This window comes from Miniopterus natalensis, chromosome 10, assembly GCF_054644295.1.
Source record: "Miniopterus natalensis isolate mMinNat1 chromosome 10, mMinNat1.hap1, whole genome shotgun sequence".
Classification (NCBI taxonomy): domain Eukaryota; kingdom Metazoa; phylum Chordata; class Mammalia; order Chiroptera; family Miniopteridae; genus Miniopterus; species Miniopterus natalensis.
In genome coordinates, this window is record NC_142090.1 from 40,739,116 (window position 1) to 40,760,914 (window position 21,799).

Below are 21,799 nucleotides of genomic sequence, written 5' to 3' on the forward strand. Positions count from 1 at the left end.
AGAACTGAGAAAGCTGCCCACATAACGTTGGACTGTGAAAAGCAGCAGAGTTTCTCTCTGCCAGGGAGAGATGCCTGGAAATGCAGGAACCCTCTTTTTTTTCTTTTTTGAAATATACCTTTATTGATTTCAGATAGAGGAAAGGAGAGGGAGAGAGAGGGATAGAAACATCAATGATGAGAGAGTCGTTGATTGGCTGCAGCCCGCAACCTGGGCATGTGCCTTGACTGGGAATTGAACCCTGATCACCTGGATCCTAGGTCGAAGCTCAACCGCTGAACCATGCTGGGCCAGGCTGAAGGAACCCTCTTAAAGGGCTAATACACCAAGTTTTCTGTGCAGCCACTCACTTTGGGCTCTGGCAGAGGGAGGGCAGAGTGGACTAAAGCTGTGTAAAGAAATTCTAGGGCTGCTAGCTCAGGGGATACAGCTCACAGGGGAGCCATCTGGATTCCTGTGCTGAGTCATTCCCCCATAATGCAGAGGACATCTTTCTCAGGTAGACACTTACCTTCAAAGCAGCTTTTGCTCAGGGAGGTGGGGAGGGGGGGAAGCAATTGCTCCACCTTGCTGAAAAACCTCTACTCCCATCCTGTAGAGTTTATATAGCCTGCAGCTTATTAAGAGAATGAATAACAACCAGCCTCTGGGTACTCTGGGTCTTTGCCTGATTTCCTTCTAGATCCAGTACATGAAAAAGAGGACCTTGGTGTGCATCCTGGTCCTCTGCAAATACACCCACCCCCAGCAGGGGGAACCAAAAGCTGTGGATTGTTGATAACTCCAAACAGGGTAGTCAAGGGCAGTCTCAACCAGTATCTGACATTGGCCTGCAACAGAGGCCATTCAAAAGACTGAGAGCCCTGGCAGGTCTACCTAATACAAAGAAACAAATCCAAAGGGCTAGCCAAAACAGGGGGGGAAAACAAGCCCTAAATGAAAGAACAAAAGAGTTATCCAGAAGAGGAACTAAATGAAATGGAGATAAGCAATCTATCAGATACAGAGTTCAGAATACTGGCCATAAAGTTGCTTATAAACATATAAGTTCTTTCATTAATCTCTCCTCACCCACACCCCCTCCCCACCTTCCCTCTGAGATCTCTGTTTGTTCCATGCTTCTATGTCTTTGAATCCACTTTGTTCATCAGTTTATTTTGTTTATTATATTCCACATATAAGTGACATCATGTGGTACTTGTCTTTCTCTGACTGGCTTATTTCTCTTAGCATGATACTCTCCAGGTCCCTTCATGCTGTGCCAAAGGCTAAAAGATCCTTCCTCTTTACAGCTGAATAGTATTCTATAAGCAAAGTTTATATGACTTGCCTTTCCCTTTGTTGCATTAACATTTCTTGTTGATCTTGGAGTTATGAGGACAAGAATTAAGGTTGAGCAAAGGGCATAAGCATATAGAAGGTCCTCAGAGTTAACTTTACACACAGTTGCTCTAGAAAAGAAACACAGGGACAAGTATTTATCACAGCTATATTTCACTAATTAGCCAGATGGTCAGTTATGTATATTATTTTTACTTCTTGCCTTGACAAATGGGGCCAGAATGTGTCAACAATCAATATATGGTCCCTTGGCCAGGTCAGGTGTGGCTCAGCAGTTTAGAATTTACCTATGATCCAGGAGATCAAGGTTCAATTTCTGGTCAAGGCACATGCCTGGGTTGCGGGCTAGATCCCAGTAAGGGATCTGCAGGAGGTAGCCAATCAATGACTCTCATCATTGATCTCTCTCTCTCTCTCTCTCTCTCTCCCTTCCTCTCTTTGAAATCAATAAAGGTATATTTAAAAATATATATATAGTCTCATGAATAACTGAATGCTTAATATGTCTGGTATTCGTGCACCACAAATATTAAGTGCCTCTTGATCTTTTAATCCCTACTTATATTATTAATAATCTAACATGTATCACCAGTTAATAGCTTGCTTATTTATGTTATCATAGTTAAGGACTACTACCCATTTGATAGAAGCCATTTGATTATACATTATTTATATTTAACACATTTTGTCTCACCTATGTCTTAAAACTGCTAACTTATTTATTATCTATGTTTAACACAGCTTTAAGTTTTATCTACCTCATTTGTTTTTCTTGTGTTCCACAGCAGAATTGAATTTTTCTCAGTTAATATATAAAACACATATTATATTAATTAATGGGAAATTACTTTTTAATGCCATAAGCTATGTTCAAGGTATTACAGTATATGCAGAATACATATAATATAAGTCCAGGCTTTTAGCCAAAGGGTACCAAAGATAGGATTAAGCAGTTATAACCCATATATTACTGTCCTTTCCTGTTTAACACAGGATGTAGTGCTATCTAAATTCTTTGTTAAGTAATTTGGCAAGTCCTCAGAGTGCCTCAAATGCACTCAAAAATAGTTGGCTTTATATTTGCACTGTACCTTTGTAGTGGATACAATGCACTCACATATTTCAGGAATAGAATATATCTACCTTTAAGAAGATATATGATCCAACAGAGAAACTTCTTTCCTACTGTTACTGTCATTTGGAATTTATTTTAAAAATCCACTCTCCCCATCTCAGTAAAGTTCTTGAGTCAAGTGTGGGATCTAGGTAAAGCCATATCTCAAGGATTCTGAGAAAGTCTGAAAAAAGTGGTGTCTGAGACTGCCTTATGAGATTAAGTTCCATATTTTTGCACCTTCCTTAAATAATCTTTTTTAAGGCACTATGGGCCTGTTCCAATGAGTTTCTTGTGGTCCTACCCCTCTGATTCAACAAGAATAACCACATATATGTGTCAGTCTCTGACTCAAGCTTAGACAGCCCACACTCACACAAAAATTACATATTTATTATTCCAAAATTGTTTTTTAGCAAGCTTGAATGATAGGTACCATCACAGTTGAAGAACATGTGGTTCCATGAAGATCAAGAAAGTAGCCAAGTGGAAGAGGGAAGATGGCTGAACTCTGACAAGAAGCACAGCACCCTTGCTTCCAGTCATGGAATGGATTTATAGCTAAAATCCTGGGTAGCCAGCTTGGAAAAACAAGGGAAATATACCTGAGTGAACATATTTCAAGTAAGGAGCATTGAAGAAACATCTTAGAGTCTGGTAAGAAAGGGGGAGATGTAGTCAAAAGGAGTCCCCCCTGAAGCCAGTGCTGGGCTTCAAGACCTGAGGGTTTGAGACTGCAAAGCTCCCTCCACTTGGGAGTATGGACTGGCATCCAAAAACTGGGGTCTCAAACTTGGAGCAGTGGGGAAGGGAAGGAGATCCCATGCACGGTGGGTAGAGGGAGCCAGGGTAACAGTGTGCTTGTGAGGAGAGGACTGAGCATTCTCAGTGAAACAAAGTGCCTGGTGGCAGCAGCTGGGGCAATAGCCTTTCAGCCCCCATGCTGACATCAGGAAAGGCTGTTCCATAGGGTGTGGTTTTTGAATAAAAAGGGGCAAGACTGCTGCACTCAGTAGTGACCTACAGGGACCCTCTGCTTTCCTGTAATGCATTGTGTAGAACCCTGGGAAGCATTTGAACTCTGTGGTGAAAGGGGAAGAGAGCCCTTCTGCCACCAGAGAAAGGCCCGGAGCCACCAGCAGGGCAGATGGGTTCTCCAGCCTCCTGTGCTGCTGATAGAGAGGAGAGATTTTTGACCTGCTCTGTGGGGAGCCAGCATAGCATGCAAGGAACTGCCCCAGCTTTACTGAGGTCAGCTGTGTAGGATACCTGCATGAGGTTTACTTTTGACCTTCCTTCTTGGTGCAAGGCACAGGGGTACTGGGACCTTGCAGGGCTGGTCTCTGGCTGTGTGTTGTTTGTGTGTTTTTGATTGCTGAACAGGCATCCACTTTCCTGGCTTGCATTGAGGAGAAAGACCAATGAAAGATGGGATTTTTGTCTGCATTGTGGAGAATTTGAACTGAGCTCCCTGTGAGAAAAACCAACCAAATCTGGGAAAGGAGGGATGGAGCATGCCTATCTCTCCCACAGGCTAAGAGTACCACCCCCAACAGTGAAGGGCCTGGTTCAGCTCACTGAAACCCCAGATATTCCCTGCAGGGCATAGTCCTGAGGGGGAAGGGAGAACAGCTCACAGGATAACAACACAAGAATAAGACGCTCATGGACTGTAGTTTGGAAACTGGAGGAAAGCTTAAAACTCCTTCTGGGGGCTGGGCAGACAACGTACCCACAGGAGTCTTTCTTATTCAAACCCACTGAGCCCAGGCTGCAGAAACTGCCCATACCGAACAGGCGACAGACTGAATTCAATCTGAACATGCAGCAGGCCATTGTATGGGGAATTGGAGGATATGGTAGAGACTGAGAGTTGGCTTTGAAGCAGAAATTAACTTCCCCACAGTGAATGCCTAACAGTGAAACCTCTAATTAAAGGGAACAATATCCCAGGCTACACTAGCCTGCCTTCACCATAAAGACTCTCTTCAGAAGACTTTGGAGTAAAACCAAGCAACCACAGGGGGGAAAGCAAAATAGCTGACAGGTGGAGGTGGTTGACAGAGAGCCTCAGACCAGCCAATAACCTAAGGACACAAGAGCCAAGACTAGACAGCTCCTGACACTGGCTGACACACAAGTACCTCCCAAGAGACCCGAAATCAGCATACAAAACAGCCTCAGACAGCATAAGCTGACCAGAAGAAACTCACTGGATTGACTTTTCTTTTCTTTTTTCCTTCTTTTTTAAAGGGGGGCTGGGAAATCTTTTTAAACTTTCGAATTGTTTTTAATTTTTTAAAAATTTGTTTTGTCTTGCTTTGCTTGTTTTTTCTTTGTTGTCTTTTGTGTTGTTGTTGTTTTTTTGTCCTATTACCAAGATTTTCTTGATATTATTTGCTTTAATGCTGAGATATTATCATTATAACCAATAAGTTTATCGCTTTTCTCTGTTGTTTCTCCCATGTCTCTTATTGGCCTTTCTACTCTTGCTTTACCTCTCTCTCTTCTTGTTCCATTGGCATAACTTTCATTTTCTTTTTCTCCCCTTTTATTCTCTGTCTTCCTCTCTTTTTGTTTGTTTGTGTTTGTCTCTATTTTATTTTTATATTTTCTTTTTCAACCATTTTTCTATTCTTACTCTCTACCCTTATTTTTTTGTTCACCCTTCTTTCAGATTCTTTTCTCTGCCCCTTTTATCTCCCAGTAACTTCTCTATTTTCTACTTTTTATTTTATTTTATTATTTTTTTACTATTAGCAATAATATCATTTTCTCTTTCTCTTTCTTTCTCTTTCTCTCTTTTTTTTTGTTTTTTTGCTTAGCACTTGTGTTCTCAATTGGCTCTCCCAATTCTACTTTCTCTCAGGTTGTTTTCATTGTAATTATCAGGATATTTTGTAAGTTACTGTTTGTTTCCTGGCAGTTTGGTTGTGTTCTCTTTTGCCCTGTCAGCACTGGTACAACAGATCACATGACATGGTTGTGGCTGAGCCTCACAGTTAGCTAACCTGAAATGAGAATCCTCCCTAAAATGGGTCAACAACAATCTAAACCCATTCAAAATAGGAAAACCCAAAGAACCCACAAAATGGACACACACAAAAGGGACAGGCCTAGAGCAAATAGTTCAGAAGTATAAGGAAAACACACCTCTGGGTCCCACTGGACATACAGTACAGACTCCCACTCAACAAGACTAGGAGGCATAAAAAAATCTAATATACATATATAAACACTAAGAGTTACTAAAATGGAGAGACAACGAATCCCCAAACTAAAGAAAAGAAAAAATTGCCAGAAAAAGACCTGGATGAGATGGAGGTAAGCAAGTTATCAAAAATAGAGTTTAGAGTAATGGTTATAAAGGTGCTCAAGGAAATTAATGAGAACCACAAGACACTTAATGGGAAAGTTCATGAACTTAGTGAAAATATAAAAAAAGGGCTAGATATGAATAATAAGAACAAGGCAGAAATGAAGAATACTATATCTGGTATCAAGAATATGCTGGAAGGAATTAAAAGCATGCTCAATGAAGCAGAAGACAGAATAAGTGAATTAGAAATTAAGTTAGAAAACAACCACTCAATCAGTGCAGCAAAAAGAGAAAACACTTAAAAAGCATGACAACAGTTTAAGGGAAATTTGGGATAACATGAAGTGAAAAAACATTTACATCATAAAGGTAACAGAGGGGGTGGAAAGTGAGCAAGGGATAGAACCCAGTAGAGGAAATAATGACACACAATTCCTTAAGTTCTTGAAGGAGAAAGCCACACAAGTTCAGGAAACACAGAGCATCCCAAATAAGAGAAACCCAAAGACACCCACTCCAAGACATATCATAATTAAAATGGCAAATGTTAAGGACAAAGTGAAAATATTAAGGGCTTCGAGAGAGAGAGAAGCAATGACCTACAAGGGAGCCTGATAAAGCTCACAGCAGATTTCTCAACAGAAACTCTTCAGGCCGGAAGGGATTGGCATGAAGTTCTCAAAGTAATGAAAAGCAAGTGCTTGCAACATGCTTTACCCAGAAAGGTTACCATTTAAAATTGAAGGTGAAATAAAGAGCACCCAAGACAAAAGAAGGCTAAAGGAGTTCAGTACCACCAAACCATCATTGCAAGAAATGATAAAAGGACTGCTTTAAGAAGAAGAAATATTGAGAGAAAGGAGCATAGACATAAAGGGAAAAATGTCACTAAATAAGTATAAATCAATAATAACTTTAAATGTAAATGGAATAAATGCTCCAAATTAAAAGACAGGATAGCTGAATGGATAAGAAAACAGGACTCTCTATATATTGTCTACAAGTACCCACCTGAGAGCAAAATATTCAAACAGGCTAAAAATGAAGGGATGGAGAAAATTATTCCATGCAAATGGAAACAAACAAACAAACAAAAAAAGGCTGGAATAGCAATACTTATTTATAACAAAATAAACTTCAAAAAAGGACTATAACAAGAGACAAAAAAGGTCACTATATTAAACTAAAGGGATTGATCCAACAGGAGGAAATAACCTTTGTAAATATATATGTTCTCAATATAAGATAACCTAAATATATAAAAAAATTTCTTGGTGGACTTTAAAAGGAAGATCGACAGCAACACAATCATAGTGGGGGACTTTAACACCCTGTTGTCATCATTGGACAGACCATCAAGACAAAAAATCAAGAAGGAAACACAGACCTTAAATAACACACTAGATCTAATGGATTTAATTGACATTTATAAAATATTTCATCCAAACGCTGCAAAATATGCATTCTCCCCAAGTGCAAATGGAACATTCTCAAATATAAACCACATATTAGGGCAAAAAGCAAGTCTCTACAAGTTCGAGAAGACTGAAATCATATCAAGCATCTTCTCAGATCACAATGGCATGAAACTAGAAATAAACAATTATAAAAAAACTAAAAAACATTCAAACACATGGAGGGTTACACAATGAATGGTTTACCAATTAGATCAAGGAAGAAATAAAAAACTTCCTGGAAAAAACACAAAAATGAACAGACAACAACCCCAAAACTATGGAACATAGCAAAAGCAGTCCTTAAAGGAAAATTCATAACATCACAGACATACCCCAAGAAACAAGAAAAAGCTCTACTAAAGCATCTTACACAACAACTAAAAGAATTAGAAAGAAAACAGCACAAAAAGCTCCAAGGAAGTAGAAGGAAGGAAATAATAAAGATCAGAACAGAAATTAATGACATAGAGAGTAAAAAAAAACACACAAAAGGTCAATGAAACCAACAGGTGGTTCTTTGAAAGGATAAATAATATTGACGAACCTTTAGCCCAGCTCACCAAGAAACAAAGAGAGAGGACCCAAATAAATAAAATCAGAAATGAAAGAGGCACTATAACAACCGACCCAACAGAAAAACAATAAATTGTAAGAAAATACTATGAGCAACTATATGCAGACAAACTGGACAACCTTGGTGAAATGGACAAATTCCTAGAAACATACAATCTTCCAAAGCTGAATCAGGAAGAATCAGAAAACCTTAATAAGCCAATAACAACTAATGAAATTGAAGCAGTAAGAAAAAAACTCCCAGCAAACAAAAGTCCTGGACCAGATGGATTTACAGGCAAGTTTTACCAAACATTCAACAAAGAATTAACACTTATTCTACTCATATGATTCCAGAAAATTCAAGAGGAGGGAAAGCTGCAAACTCTTTTTATGAGGCCAGAATCATCCTAATGCCCAAAATAGATAAAGACACTACAAAGGAAGAAAATTACAGGCCAATATCCCTGATGAACATGGATGTTAAAATCCTCAACAAAATACTAGCAAACCGGATCCAGCAATACATTAAAAAGATCATACACAACAACCAAGTGGGATTTATTCTGGGGTTGCAAGGCTGGTATAATATTTGCAAATCAATAAATGTGATACATCACATAAACAAAATGAAGGACACAAAAACATATGATTATATCAATAGATGCATAAAAATCATTAGACAAAATCCAACACCCACTTTTGATATAAACTTTCAGCAAAGTGGGAACAAAGGGACCATTCCTCAACGTAATAAAGGCCATATACAACAAACATACAACCAACATCATAATGGTAAAAAACTAAAACCATTTCCTTTAAAAACAGGAGCAAGACAGGGTGTCTGCTTTCACCACTCTCATTTACCATAATACTGAAAGTCCTTACCACAGCCATCAGAGAGGAAGAAAACATTAAATGTACCCAAATTCAAAAGGAGGAAGTAAAATTGTCATTATTTGCAAATGACATGATATTGTACATAAAAAATCCTAAAGAGTCCACCATAGTGCTACTAGATTCGGTAAGGTAGCTGGATACCAAATTAATATCTGAAAATTGGGGGCATTTTTATATACCAAATATGAACTTTCAGAAAGAGAAACTAAGAGAACAATACCATTTATGATTGCATCTAAAAAAATAAGATACGTTGGAATAAACTTAACCAAGGATATAGAAGGCCTTACTCAGGAAACTACAGGACACTTTAAATAGAAATAGAGGAAGATATAAACAAGTGGAAGAATATACCATGCTCATGGATTGGAAGAATTAATATCATTAAAATGTCCATACTACCCAAAGCAACCTATAGATTCAGCGTAATTCCTATTAAAATACCAACAGCATATTTCACAAAGCTAGAACAAATATTTCAAAAATTTATATGGAACCAAAAAGACCCAAATAATCACAGCAATCTTGAGAAAGAAGAACAGAGTGGGAGGGATCACTTTATGGGATATCAAACTATACTACAAAGTCTTTGTAATCTAAACAGCCTGCTATTGGTACAACAACAGACATATAGATCAACAGAACACAACAGAGGCCCCAGATATAGACACACATGATTATGGTCAGTTAATATTTGACAAAGGAGACAAGGTCATACCATGGCATAAAGACAGTTTCTTCAATAAATAGTGTTGGGAAAATTGGACAGCTACATGCAAAAAAAAAAAAATGAAACTAGATCACCAACTTACTTCATACACAAGAATACATTCAAAATGGATAAAAGACTTAAATGTAAGTTGTGAAACCATAGAAATCCTAGAAGAATATATAGGCAGTAAATTCACTGACATCTTGCAAAATGGAATTTTCACCAATACATCTAAGAATATATCCTAAGAATCTTTCAACACTAATCAGAAAGAATATATGCACCTTATGTTCATAGAATCACAATTTACAATAGCTAAGATCTGGAAACAACCCTAATGTCCATCAGTAAATGAGTGAATAAAAAAGCTTTGGGACATTTACATGATGGAATACTATGCAGCTGTAAAGAAGGATCTCATACCCTTTGGGACATATGGATGGACCTGGAGAATATTATGCTAAGTGAAATAAGCCAGCCAGAGAAAGACAAGCATCACATGATCTCACTCATATATGGAATCTAAGGAACATAATAAACTGATGAACAAAATAGATTCAGTGACGTGGAAGCATGGATCAGATGGACAAATCTTAGAGGGAAGGTGGTGGTGGGTGGATGGGGAGAGATTAACCAAAGAATTTATATGTATATATGCACAACCCATGGACACAGATGATAGTGTGTTAAATGCCTAGGGAGGACAGTGGGTGCAGGGGGAAGGGGTCAATGGGGAGAAAAGGGAGTATCTGTAACATTGTAATATTTTGGATAATAAAAAAATTTACTGAGTTTGATAGTCCCTGTCTGGGCTGTCATGCTCAAACTCTCTTAGGTCTTATCATTCTTGAAGTTACTGCATGCATATGGTTATATTTTCTCAAGATGACTAAGAATAGGAAATTCCTGTCATTACTAATATATAATCTCATAACAATGAGCCAGGTGGCAGTTGTGGGGAAAGAAATTACTTCTGTACCCTGTTAACTCCAGGTGATGGGGTTTACACCAAGGTATAATTGTGCCCTTCTCTTTCCATTATGCTGATGGTAGCAGTACAAAAGTTCATTAAGTTTGTGAGTGAAAGTTACATAGGTGGTCAATCCAATATTGTTCTCATGAATTTCCTTCCATATTTTTTTAAAATATGTTTTTATTGGTTTTTAGAGAGAGAAGGAGGGAGAGGGAGAGATAGAAACAGTGGTGATAGAGAAATACCATTGATTGGCTGTCTCCTGCACGAGCCTACCAGGGTTTGAGCAGGAAATCCAGGTATGTGCCCTGACCAGGAATTGAACTGTGACTTCTTTGTTCCTGGGTCAATGCTCAACTACTGAGCCACACTGGCCAGGCTCCCTTCCATATCTTTTATGAGTATTAGCAATTAGGAAATGGAAATTATTGCTAAGTTTTATAAATATTACAATTTCTATCTTATAGTCCCCGATTTCATTATATTGACTATAAGAGATGTGTATGCAAAGACCATGTCTCTAACTGAAATCTTAGAATTACAAAAGAAACTCTAAACAGCAGCCCCTTCATGAAGACCTATCCACTTGGGTCTGGCAATCTGGAGGCTAAAAAATTATCTACTTCCTAAGGCAATATTTAGGCAGATCCCTGGAACTCAAAGTCAATGACATATTTCAAAATAATCAGATTTAATATGGTTTGAGGTTTTGCAATAAAATCTCATATGATCCTAAGCAAAGAATGAAACTCTACAGAGTCCAGGAAAAACACTTGAACTGATGATACTAAAAAATAGGTTAAACCAAACCAGAGGAAGCAGGCAGTAGAATGGGATGCTCTGCCAGTGCAGGATGGATTGGAACAGATAGTCACATACATTATCATTTTCCAAAACATCCTCTCTCCTGGAAGCCAATGTTACCACTTGGCCTGCCAAATGCCATGTGACCAACCATTAATAACAAACACAGTTCAACCATATCCTATGAATCTCTTAACCCTTTAATCCTACAACAGTAGTTTTTTTGAAGATGATGTGTTATATTTCCGTGTTGAAGGAATTTGAAGATATGAGATAGCCCAGAAGAAGTCTCAAAGAATATATTTTTTTCAGAAGCTATGTAATTTTTTCCTTTGCTGAATACTGCAGAAGCTGACGGTTGAAATTATGTCTAACATTTTACAAAAGATTTTTAATTGATTTTTAGAGAGAAACAGGGAAAGAGAGAGAAATATCAATGTAAGAGAGAAACATTTTAGGCTGCATCCTTCATTTCCCCCTCCAGGGATTGAGCCTACAACCTGGGCATGTGCCCTGATCAGGAATCGAACTGGTAACCATTAGGTGTGCGGGACAACACTTAACCACCTGAGCCACACCAGCCAGGGCATGCCTAACATTTTAAGCCATTCACAATTTAGATAAATTATTTTCTGTTTGGATATTCCTCAAACAAAAAAATAATAAGCATTCTATTTAAACACATGAAATAAAAATATTATTAATTACTGAAATGGTATTTTACCCTATAGACAGACACTGTATTTGGAATTTTCATTTACATTCTAATTTAATCTTCTAAATAATTCTGCTGTGCAGAGTTGAAAAATGGAGAAACCCAAGGCTTAGAGGAGCTAAGTAATGATTTTACTCTGTATGGGGGACTGGCTTTATGGAATTCAGATCTCCTACCCCATCTCCCTGCTATCCATATTATTCCTAGAAAAAACATGACCAAACTTTCTGTGCAACTGAATATATACTTCTTTGTAAAACTTTTTTCCCCCAATTTTTTTTTGGTAAAATACCCATAACATAAAATTTGCCATCATAACCATTTAAAAGTGTACAGTTGTACCATTAAGTAAATTCATATTATTGTGCAATTATCACCACCATCCATCTCCAGAACTCTTTTCATCTGTCAAAACAGAAACTTTGTAACCATTAAACAGTAAATCCCAACCACCATTCTAACTTTATGTCTCTATGACTGGGACTACTTTAGGTCTCTCATATAAGAGGAATCATACAAGATTTTTCTTTTTGTGACTAGATTATTTCACTTAACATAATGTCCTCCAAGTTCATCCATATTCTAGCCTATGTCAGAATTTCCTTCCTTTTTAATGTTGAATAGTAGTCCATTATATGCATACATGACATTTTGCTTATCCATTCATTTGTTTTTGAACACTTGGGTTTCTCCCATGTTTTAGATATTGCAGATAATACTGCTATGAATATGTGTATATCCATAACTCTTTCAGTTCCTGATTTCAATTCATTTGGATATATACCTAGAAATGCAATTTCTGAATCATATGATAATTCTATGTTTAAGTTTTTTGAAGAAATGTCATTCTCTTTTCCACAGCCCTTGTACCATTTTACATTCCTACCAATAGTGTATAAAGCTTCCAGTTTCTACCGTTCTCACCAACACTGGTTATTTTCTGTTTTGTTTTGTGGTTGTTTTTTTTGAATAGCAGTCATCCTAATGGGAGTGAGGTGGTATCTCATGGTGATTGTAATATGCATTTCCTTAATCATTAGTGATGTTGAGTATCTTTCCATGTGTTTTAAAACATGAGATAAAATGAGTTAAGAAGTGTTCCCCCTCTTCAATTTCTTGGAAAATTTTGAGAAGAATTGGTTTTAGTTTTCCTTTAAACTATAGAATTCACCAGTGAAACCATCAGATCCAGGATTATCTTCATGGGAAGATTTTTCATAAGTGATTCAATCTCCTCACTCATTATAAGTCTATTCAGATTTTCTATTTCTTTGTGATTCAATCTTACTAGGATTTGTGTTTCTCAGCAAATGTCCATTTTATCTAAATTATCCTTTTTTTTTTTTTTGGTGTACAATTCTTCACAGTACTTTCTTATAATACCTCTATTTATGTAGAATCTGTAGTAAGGTCCCCATTTTAATTTCAGATTTTAGTACCTGGAGTTTTATCTTTTTTTTTTTCTTAGTTAATTTAGCTAAGTTTGTCAATCTTTTTGCAAATCAACTTTTGGTTTCATTGATTTTTCTCTATCATTTTTCTATTTTCTATTTCATTTATCTCTGCTCTAATTTTATTTTTTTCCTTCTGCTAGATTTGGGTTTAATTTGTTCATTTTTTTTCTAGTTGTTTAAGCTGTAAATTTAGGTTATTTATTTGAGACCATTTAAAAAATTTTTGCTTATTTTTTAGTTCTCAATTACAGTTGACATTCAATATTATATTAGTTTCAAGTGTATAGTATAGTGGTTAGACATTTATATAACTTATAAAGTGATCTCCCAATAAGTCTTGTACCCGCCTGTCATTATACATATTAATTACAATATTATTGACTCTATTCCCTATGCTGTACTTCACATCCCTATTTTCTAACTACTAATTTGTACTTCTTAATCTCTTCACTTTTTTCACTAAGCACTTCCAACACTTCTCTCATCTGGCAATCATCAGTTTGTTTTCTGTATCTATGAGTTTGTTTCTGTTTTGATTGTTTATTTTGTATTTTAGATTCCACTATAAGTGAAACCATATGGTATTTGTCTTTCTCTGTGACGTATTTCACTTAGCATAATGCCTTCTAGATTCATTCATGTTGTCACAAATTATAAGATTTCATTTGTTATGGTTGAGAATTCCATTGTATCACTACTTCTTTTTACATTCATATTTTGATTGGTATATTTACATTTAAAGTAATTATTGATAGATATGTAGTTATTGCCATTTTATTGTTTTCTGGTTGTTTTTGTAGTTTTTTTCTATTCCTTTTTTATTCTCCTATTCACTTCTCTGTTGATAACTTTTTGGAGTGTTCTGTTTCAATCTCTTTATTTCTGGTATATCTCTTGTAAAATTTGGTTTCTGGTTATGATGTGCTTCATATATATCAAGCTATGTTTACACCAGTCTACTTTAAGTTGGTGATACTTAAGTTTGAACATATTCTAAAATCACTGTCATTTTTACTCCCACTCCTCACATTTATGTTTTGTTATTATTTTTTGCTTTTGTGTGTGTGTGTGTGTGTATCACTTAGTTTACTATTATAATTACACATGAACTTCCTACTTTTGCCTTTTAATCTTTGTGCTAGCTTTTGTGTTGGTTGATCCACTGCTCATAATATGGGTTTGCTTTTCTCAGTGAGAACTTTCCTATTTGCAATATTTTCCTACTGATGTATTTTTAGTTTTTTCTTAAAAATGTCCCTTTAACATTCCTTGGAATACTGGTTTGGTGGTGATAAACTTTTTTAGTTTTTACTTTTCTGTGAAGCAGTTTATCTCTCTCAATTCTAAATGATAGCCTTGATAGGTAGAGTAATTTTGGTTACACATCCTTGCTTTTCACCACTTGGAACATTTTGTGCCAACCACTTCTGGCCTGAAATGTTTCTGCTAAGATATCAGTCAACACTCTTATGGGAGCTCCCTTGTGGGTAATCAATTGCTTTTCTCTTGCTGTTTTTAAGATTCTGCCTTTGTCTTTATCTTTGGCATTTTAATTATGATGTGTCTTGGTGTGGGCCTCTTTGGGTCCCTCTTGTTTGGAACTCTCTGTGCTTCCTGGACCTGTAAGTTTATTTCTTTCCATTGGTAGAGGAAGTTTTCTGTAATTACTTTTTCAAATAGGTTTTCAATTTCTTGCTCTCTTTCTTCTCCTTCTGTTACCCCAATAATACAAATGTTGGGCTGCTTGAAGTTGTCCCGGAGGCCCCTTATACTATCTTCATATTTCTGGATTCATTTTTCTTTTTGCTCTTCTGGTTGGGTGTGTTTTGGTTCCTCATATTCCAAATTACTGATTTGCTTCTCAGAGTCCTCTACTTTACTGTTGATTCCCTGTAAATTATTCTTCATTTCAGTTTGTGTAGCCTTCATTTCAAATTGGTACTTTATTATGTCATTGGTGGTCTCACTTGTTTTTGTAATACTCTTACTAATATGCTTGAGCATCCTTATAATCATAATTCTGAAGTCTGTATCTAGTGGCTTGCTTGGTTCTATTTCATTTAGTTCCTTTTTTGGAGATTTCTTGTGTTCTTTTGTTTGTGACATGTTCCTTTGCCTCCACATTCTGGCTGCTTCCAGGTGTTTGTTTCTATGTATTAGGTAGAGCTTCTGTGTCTCCTGGAATTTGTAGAGGGGCTTTGTGTAGTAAGTGTCCTGTAGGGTACAGTAGCTCAGCCTCGCCAGTCACCTGAGCTGGGCCTTCTGGGTGCTCCCCTGAGTGGGCTGTGTTCTCTGACCTGTTGTAGTTGAGCCTTGGTTGCTGTTGGCTTCACTGGGAGGAACTGACCCCCAGGCCAATCATCTGTGAGGACCAGGTACAACTATAGCCAAAGAGTTGCTGTGCTGGAGACACCCTTATGGAGCAGAATTTACTTCAGTGGAGCTTTGGTATTCACCAAGTGTGTCCCTTGAGTGTGTCACTCATGGATGTGGTAGGGGTGTAATACAGCGTGACTGAGTCTGACCACCAGGTGCACTGTCTCTGGATTCTTGTGGGAGGTGCAAAGTCAGCCTCTGCCAGTGCCTTGCCCACAGCCACACAGCATGAGCTAGACAGCAAACTATAGTTGGCTACTACTTGTGTTGAGCTTGGAGGTGTCCAGGAGAGGCCAAGCTATGAACCAATGCAGGCTGCCACTAGTGCCAGGCCTGGGGCCACTTATCAAGCTATATGGGCATGCTGAGGCCATCTGCTGTTTGTTTGAGAGATTTTCAGAAAGTCCTAAGCCTGAGGCTAGAGAGGCCACTTCCATAGAAAAGCTACTAGAAATGGCTTGGATGTGCTTGCAAGTAGGGAGGGGTGGGGTTTTTGGGAATCACCGGGCAGGGTGAAAAGTGTGAGTTAGGTGCTGGAGATCCTGCCAGCTCTGTGTGGGGAGAGCTGGCCAAAGGAACAATGGCCTCTGTCAGCTCTTCTGTCTGGGAGAAAGCTACCCCTTCACCTCTCACCCCAATTTCAGGCAGGTTAGTTCTTCCCCAGGTGTCCCAGATTCCTTTTAAGCAGCTGCCTGTATCTGGAGCTCAGAAAGAGCACATCTGAGTGAGTCCCTGCATGAGCCCTTTAAGAGGAGCTCCCTGGGACTCCCATAGCCTCCGGGTTGCTCAGTGACAGTCCCTGCTGTTTTTCACAGCCTGAAGTTGTGGGGACTTCTCTTCCCTGCCATGAAACCCTGGGCTGGGGGGCCTGCTGTGGGGCTTGGACCCCTCATTCCTCTAGGAAACCTCCACTGCTGAGATATACCTCCTGGGGTTAAACTGTGGCACTAGGTGTAGGACTGAGTCTGTGTGATTCAGCGTGGACCTGCCCATGTCTCCATCCCTCCTACTGGTCTCAATGCTTCTTCAGTTCCCTGGTTGCAGGGTTTCTATTCAGCTAGATTTCAGGAAGTTTTGAGTGATCATTGTTCTGTATTTTAGTTGTAGTTTTGATGTGGTTGTGGGAGATGCGGGGTACAGTTGTTACCTACACTGCCCTCTTGTTGTCTCAAACTATCCTTATTTAAATTTTTTATTTTATTTTTGCTCTTTCTGATGGTTGTTTTCTACTACCTTATCTTCCAAATTGCTAATTCCATCCTCTGCTTCATATAATCTGCAGTAAGTTGCACCTAATTATTCTTTATTTCAGTTATTGTAATCTTCATTTATGACTGAGTCTTTTTTTATGTTTTCTATATAAATTTTTTTATCTCTTTGTAGAAGTTCTCACTGAGATCATATGGTCTTCCCCTAAACTAATTTAGCATCCTTATAACTAATCTTTGTAACTCATCATCTGGTAGACTGCTTGCCTCCATTTTGTTTAGTTCTTTTCTGGAGTTTTATCCTGTTCTTTCATTTGTGATATATTGTATTTCTTCTCCACCTTTTGGCTTCTTTCCTGTGTTTGTTTCTTTTTTTCTTTTTTTAACATATCTTTATTGACTTCGGAGAGAGGAAAGGAGAGGGAGAGAGATAGAAACATCAGTGATGAGAGAGTCATTGATTGAGCCCACAACCTGGTCATGTGCCCTGACCAGGAATCGAACCCCGGTCGCCTGGATCCTAGGTTGATGTTCAGCCACTGAGCCATGCCCGGCCGGGCCTGTGTTTGTTTCTATGTATTAGGCAGATCTGTTTTGTGTCTCAGCTTTGGAAGGGTGGCCTTATTTAGTAGGTGTCCTATGGGGCCCAGTGGCACAGTCTTCCTGTTTACCTGAGCCAGGTGCTCAAGAGTGTCTCTTGCATGGGTTGTGTGGTCTCTTTTTTTTTTCTTTTTAAAATATATCTTTATTGACTTCAGAGAGAGGAAAGGAGAGGGAGGGAGAGAGATAGAAGCATCAATTATGAGAGAATAATTAATTGACTGCTTTCTTCATGCCCTAGACTGGGGATCAAGCCAGCAACCCAGGCATGTTCCCTGACCAGGAATCGAACCCTGATTGCCTGGATCCTAGGTCAATGCTCAACCGCTGAGCCACTCTCAGTCGGGCTGTGTGTGGTCTCTGATTATGGTTGATCCTTGATTTTTATTGGTACATCAGTGGGTGGGATTAACTCTCAGGCTGACTGGATGTGAGGACTGGCCATGACTAGAGAAGGCAAGTTGTTGTGTGGGGGCTGATCCCATAGAGTGAGAATTTGCTATAGCAGGGCTCTGCTGTCTGCCAGTCCACCCTTTGAGTGTGTCTTTTGTGGCCCTAATTGAGTGGTGTTCTCTTGTGGTTTGAAGCTGGCTCTCAGGTGTGTTGATTCTGGGGCCTCTTTGGAGGTGCAGACCAAGGTTGGCTGCTCCCTTTGTCCTGCCAAAGACCACCTGGTAGTAGCTAGAAAGTAATCTGTGGTTGGTAGCTGTCTGCTGGTGTTGGATGAACCTAGGAGTGGTTATACTGTGATTCAAACCTGGCTTCCACTAGTGCCATTCATGAGGCTACTTAGCAAGTGGCACACTGGGGCCAGTTACTGCTTGTCTGGGGTTTGTAGACCTTTCAGAGTTTTTAGAAAGGTCTACAGCACTGGCAGAAGCTGGAGCTTGTGGGAAACAGCTATTAAAAGAGGGTGGGGCAAAGTCTCAGAAAATCACCAGGGTGATTGTATGTGATTTAGTGCTTGTATGTGCAGGCTGGAGCATAGGTGAAGTTCAACAAAGGAGCAATGGTACCTGACTGCAGCACTTTAGTCTCAGAGAGAGCTTCTCCTCCAGTCCTTGCACTGAAACCAAACAATTATGTTGATTTAGCTCAGTGTGGGGTTGGAACCCTTCCTTCCTCAGGGGGTATCTTCACAGCCATGATACCCTTCCTGATTCTTAAACATCACATGTGTGTGTGGGACCACTCCACTTTGAGTCTCTTTCCCTCCTACCAGTCTCCACATAGTTTCTTCTTTATATACTTAGTTATAGGACTTCTGTTCAGCTAGTTGTCAGGTGATTCTCAAGGGTGGTTGTTCTATAATTAAATGTAATTTTGACGTGGACATAGGAGGAGGTGAACACAGCATTTATTTACTTTGCCATATTGATCAGAAGTCTCTCTTTTCTTTTTTTTAAATGTAAGTACTTATAGCTATAAATTCCCTTCTTTTATTGCGTTCCGTAGGTTTTGGTGTGCTGTGCTTTTATTTTAACTTGTATCTAAGTATTTTCTAATTTCCCCTGTGACTTGCTTTTTTTATACATTGGTTGTTTAAGAATATATTGTTTCATAGCCTCAAATTAGTGAAATTTCCAGTTTTACTATGTTATAGATTCCTAACTACATCCCATTGTGGTTGGTGGAGATATTTTGCATGATATCTATCTTTCTAAGTTTATTTATATTAATTTGTGGCCCAATATATATTCTATTCTGGAAAACATCCCATATGCATTTGAGAAGAATATGTATACTCTTGTTTGGGTAGAGAATTCTGTATACCTGTCAGATCTAATTGATTTACTATGTCGTTCAAGTCCTCTATTCCCTTACTTTTCTCTGCTTGGTTGTTCTACCCATTATTGAGAACAGGGTATTGATGTCTCCAGCTGGTATTGCAGAACTACTTATATCCTCTTTTATTTCTGTCAACTTTGCTTTATACACTTGATAGCCATTTATTAGGGACATAAATGTTTATTATTGTTATTTCTTGCTTTATTGAAGCTTTTATTAACATATAATATTCTTGTTTGTCTCATACTTTTTTAATTTAAATTTGATTTTGTCTGATATTAGTTAACCACCCTTTCTCTCTTTTGGTCACTATTTGCATGGAATATCATTTTCACTTTCACCCTATTTGTGTCTTTGAATAAAGCAAGTTTCTTAAATAGCATGTAAGACCATTGCAGTAGTGACAGAGCAATGGTAGCATGAAAGAAATCCTTGGCCTCTCCCTCTGAAATTTCAACAAATTAGCCAACTACAATTTAACAAAGAATTCCCTACTCAACACAGAGGCACACTTGAGAAACATGCACATTGAAACATCTAATGTTGGGCAACCAGGAAAGAGTGGGGAGATGAGAAGAGAGGAGAGCTCAGGCAGCCCTCAGATGCAGCAGCCCTGCATCCAAGAGCTCATGGCACAGCAAGAAAGGGGATGAAGCTGGAAGCAGCAGGCACTTCTTTTGTTCATGAGGAAGACAGAGCTTTGGGGTGGCCATCCAGCAGGGTGAGCAGTGAACAGTGACTGAGCCAACAGATGCCTGACAGAACTTGGGGTTTGGCCACATGGATATCCACTGTCAGTGGTGGTGTTCCTGACAAAGAAACAGAACCACAGAGTTCTGCTGCCCTTGGAATCCCAAAATTCACATTCTATTGCCCTCTGTGTTAGGTCAGGGAACATTTTATCTGTAAAATAAGAGCTATTGCAGTGAAACCACTGTTTCCCTCTGTGACTGATTGCCAGGTTTGGTTCATGGAGTGGGACCCCACATAGCTCTGGGACCACCATTACAGTGAGGGCAAAACAAACCCCAGCTACAAGCAGCGTGGTTGTACTATCTTACAGAAGCCATGGAGGTCAAGTCTGGGAGATCATAAAGGTAAAAAAACATTGTGATTCAGCAATAGTAGAAATAGTGGAAAATAGTAGAAAGGTCTCTTCAGATAACACTGTTATAGAAGGGATATTCATTCCTGGACAAAGGAGAGTAGCAAATACTGCCAGAAGCTGTTCCATCCTTGCTGCTTGACAGTCCTTCAAAGAGGAGACATTTGCACAGCCAGTGCTCCATGGGACTTGGTGTATGGCATACCCCTCTTCCCATGCTTGTTTCCCTTTCTAATGCTCTGTGTCCTTACCCAAGTCACTGCACCAGAAAAGGGCATTGTCCTAGCTGGTAACTTTTCCCTAGCAAGGGAAGTCAGATAGAACTGGAAAAGACAATGATTCAGTAAAAGCCCCAAGGAGTACGGGAAAATCTTGTGCCACTTATGAGGAACTCAGACTGTTAGCAGAAAGTTTAGGACTTGTTAGGCCCACTACCACAGGAAGTTCCCCACCAGGGAAAAGGCCTGGGTCTAGGCCCCTGCTGACTCGCTGGTGCAGGGCAATCCACAGGGAGTCCACCACTAAGGAATGGATTACTGAGGGATGTTTATATTAATGGAAAACTCTGGGAATCCCCACAAGGAAAAAGCAGTCTAGGAAAGAAATTATTTCAATCTACACTTGAACTCTTATCATACACAGAATAATCATACACAGAATATTACAATGAGGACGGACAGCTTCAAGGGATGTAAGCGGACTAAGGCTAGGTGCCAGACAGGCGGCCAATCACCACAGCTAAAAACAATCATGCACAAGCTACATAAGCCTTACTTAGGACTTGCATAACCTTTACATAAGAAAAGCTGGCTTAGTTATTCTCCTTTTAGCTATGTGGTAGAGCAATAAAATAGTAACTTCAAAATATAAATAAAACAGTAGGTAAGACAAAAATTAACATACCTAAACAGATGTAAATTCTTTAAAAGATCAGATAAGAAGGTATATTCATTAACTGTGAAAGGCCAAAACAGAAACCAGAACATAACATGATGCCATGTTGTTTAACCAGCAACAAAATCAAATAGTATAAATACAGTTGTAACAAGGCAATAAAAAGAAGCTGATTGTCATGATGCTCTGAACGTTGTCTCCATGCCCTTCCTTCATTCTTCACCGATGCTGTCCACACCTTTGGGGACCCCTGGACCCACTGGGGCTGGATCCCCACAAAATACCATGCATAACCAGGGTAATGAGGGTGATTAGAAAGAAAATGAAAAATCCCCAGAAACAAGTTGGAACACACGGAAATATGTGATATAAATGACAGAGACTTCAAGACTGTGTCTTTGAAAATACTCCAGATGCGAGAGAATACAGACAGGCAATTCAGTGCACTCAGAAAATAAGTCAATGAACAAAATGATTACTTTACCAA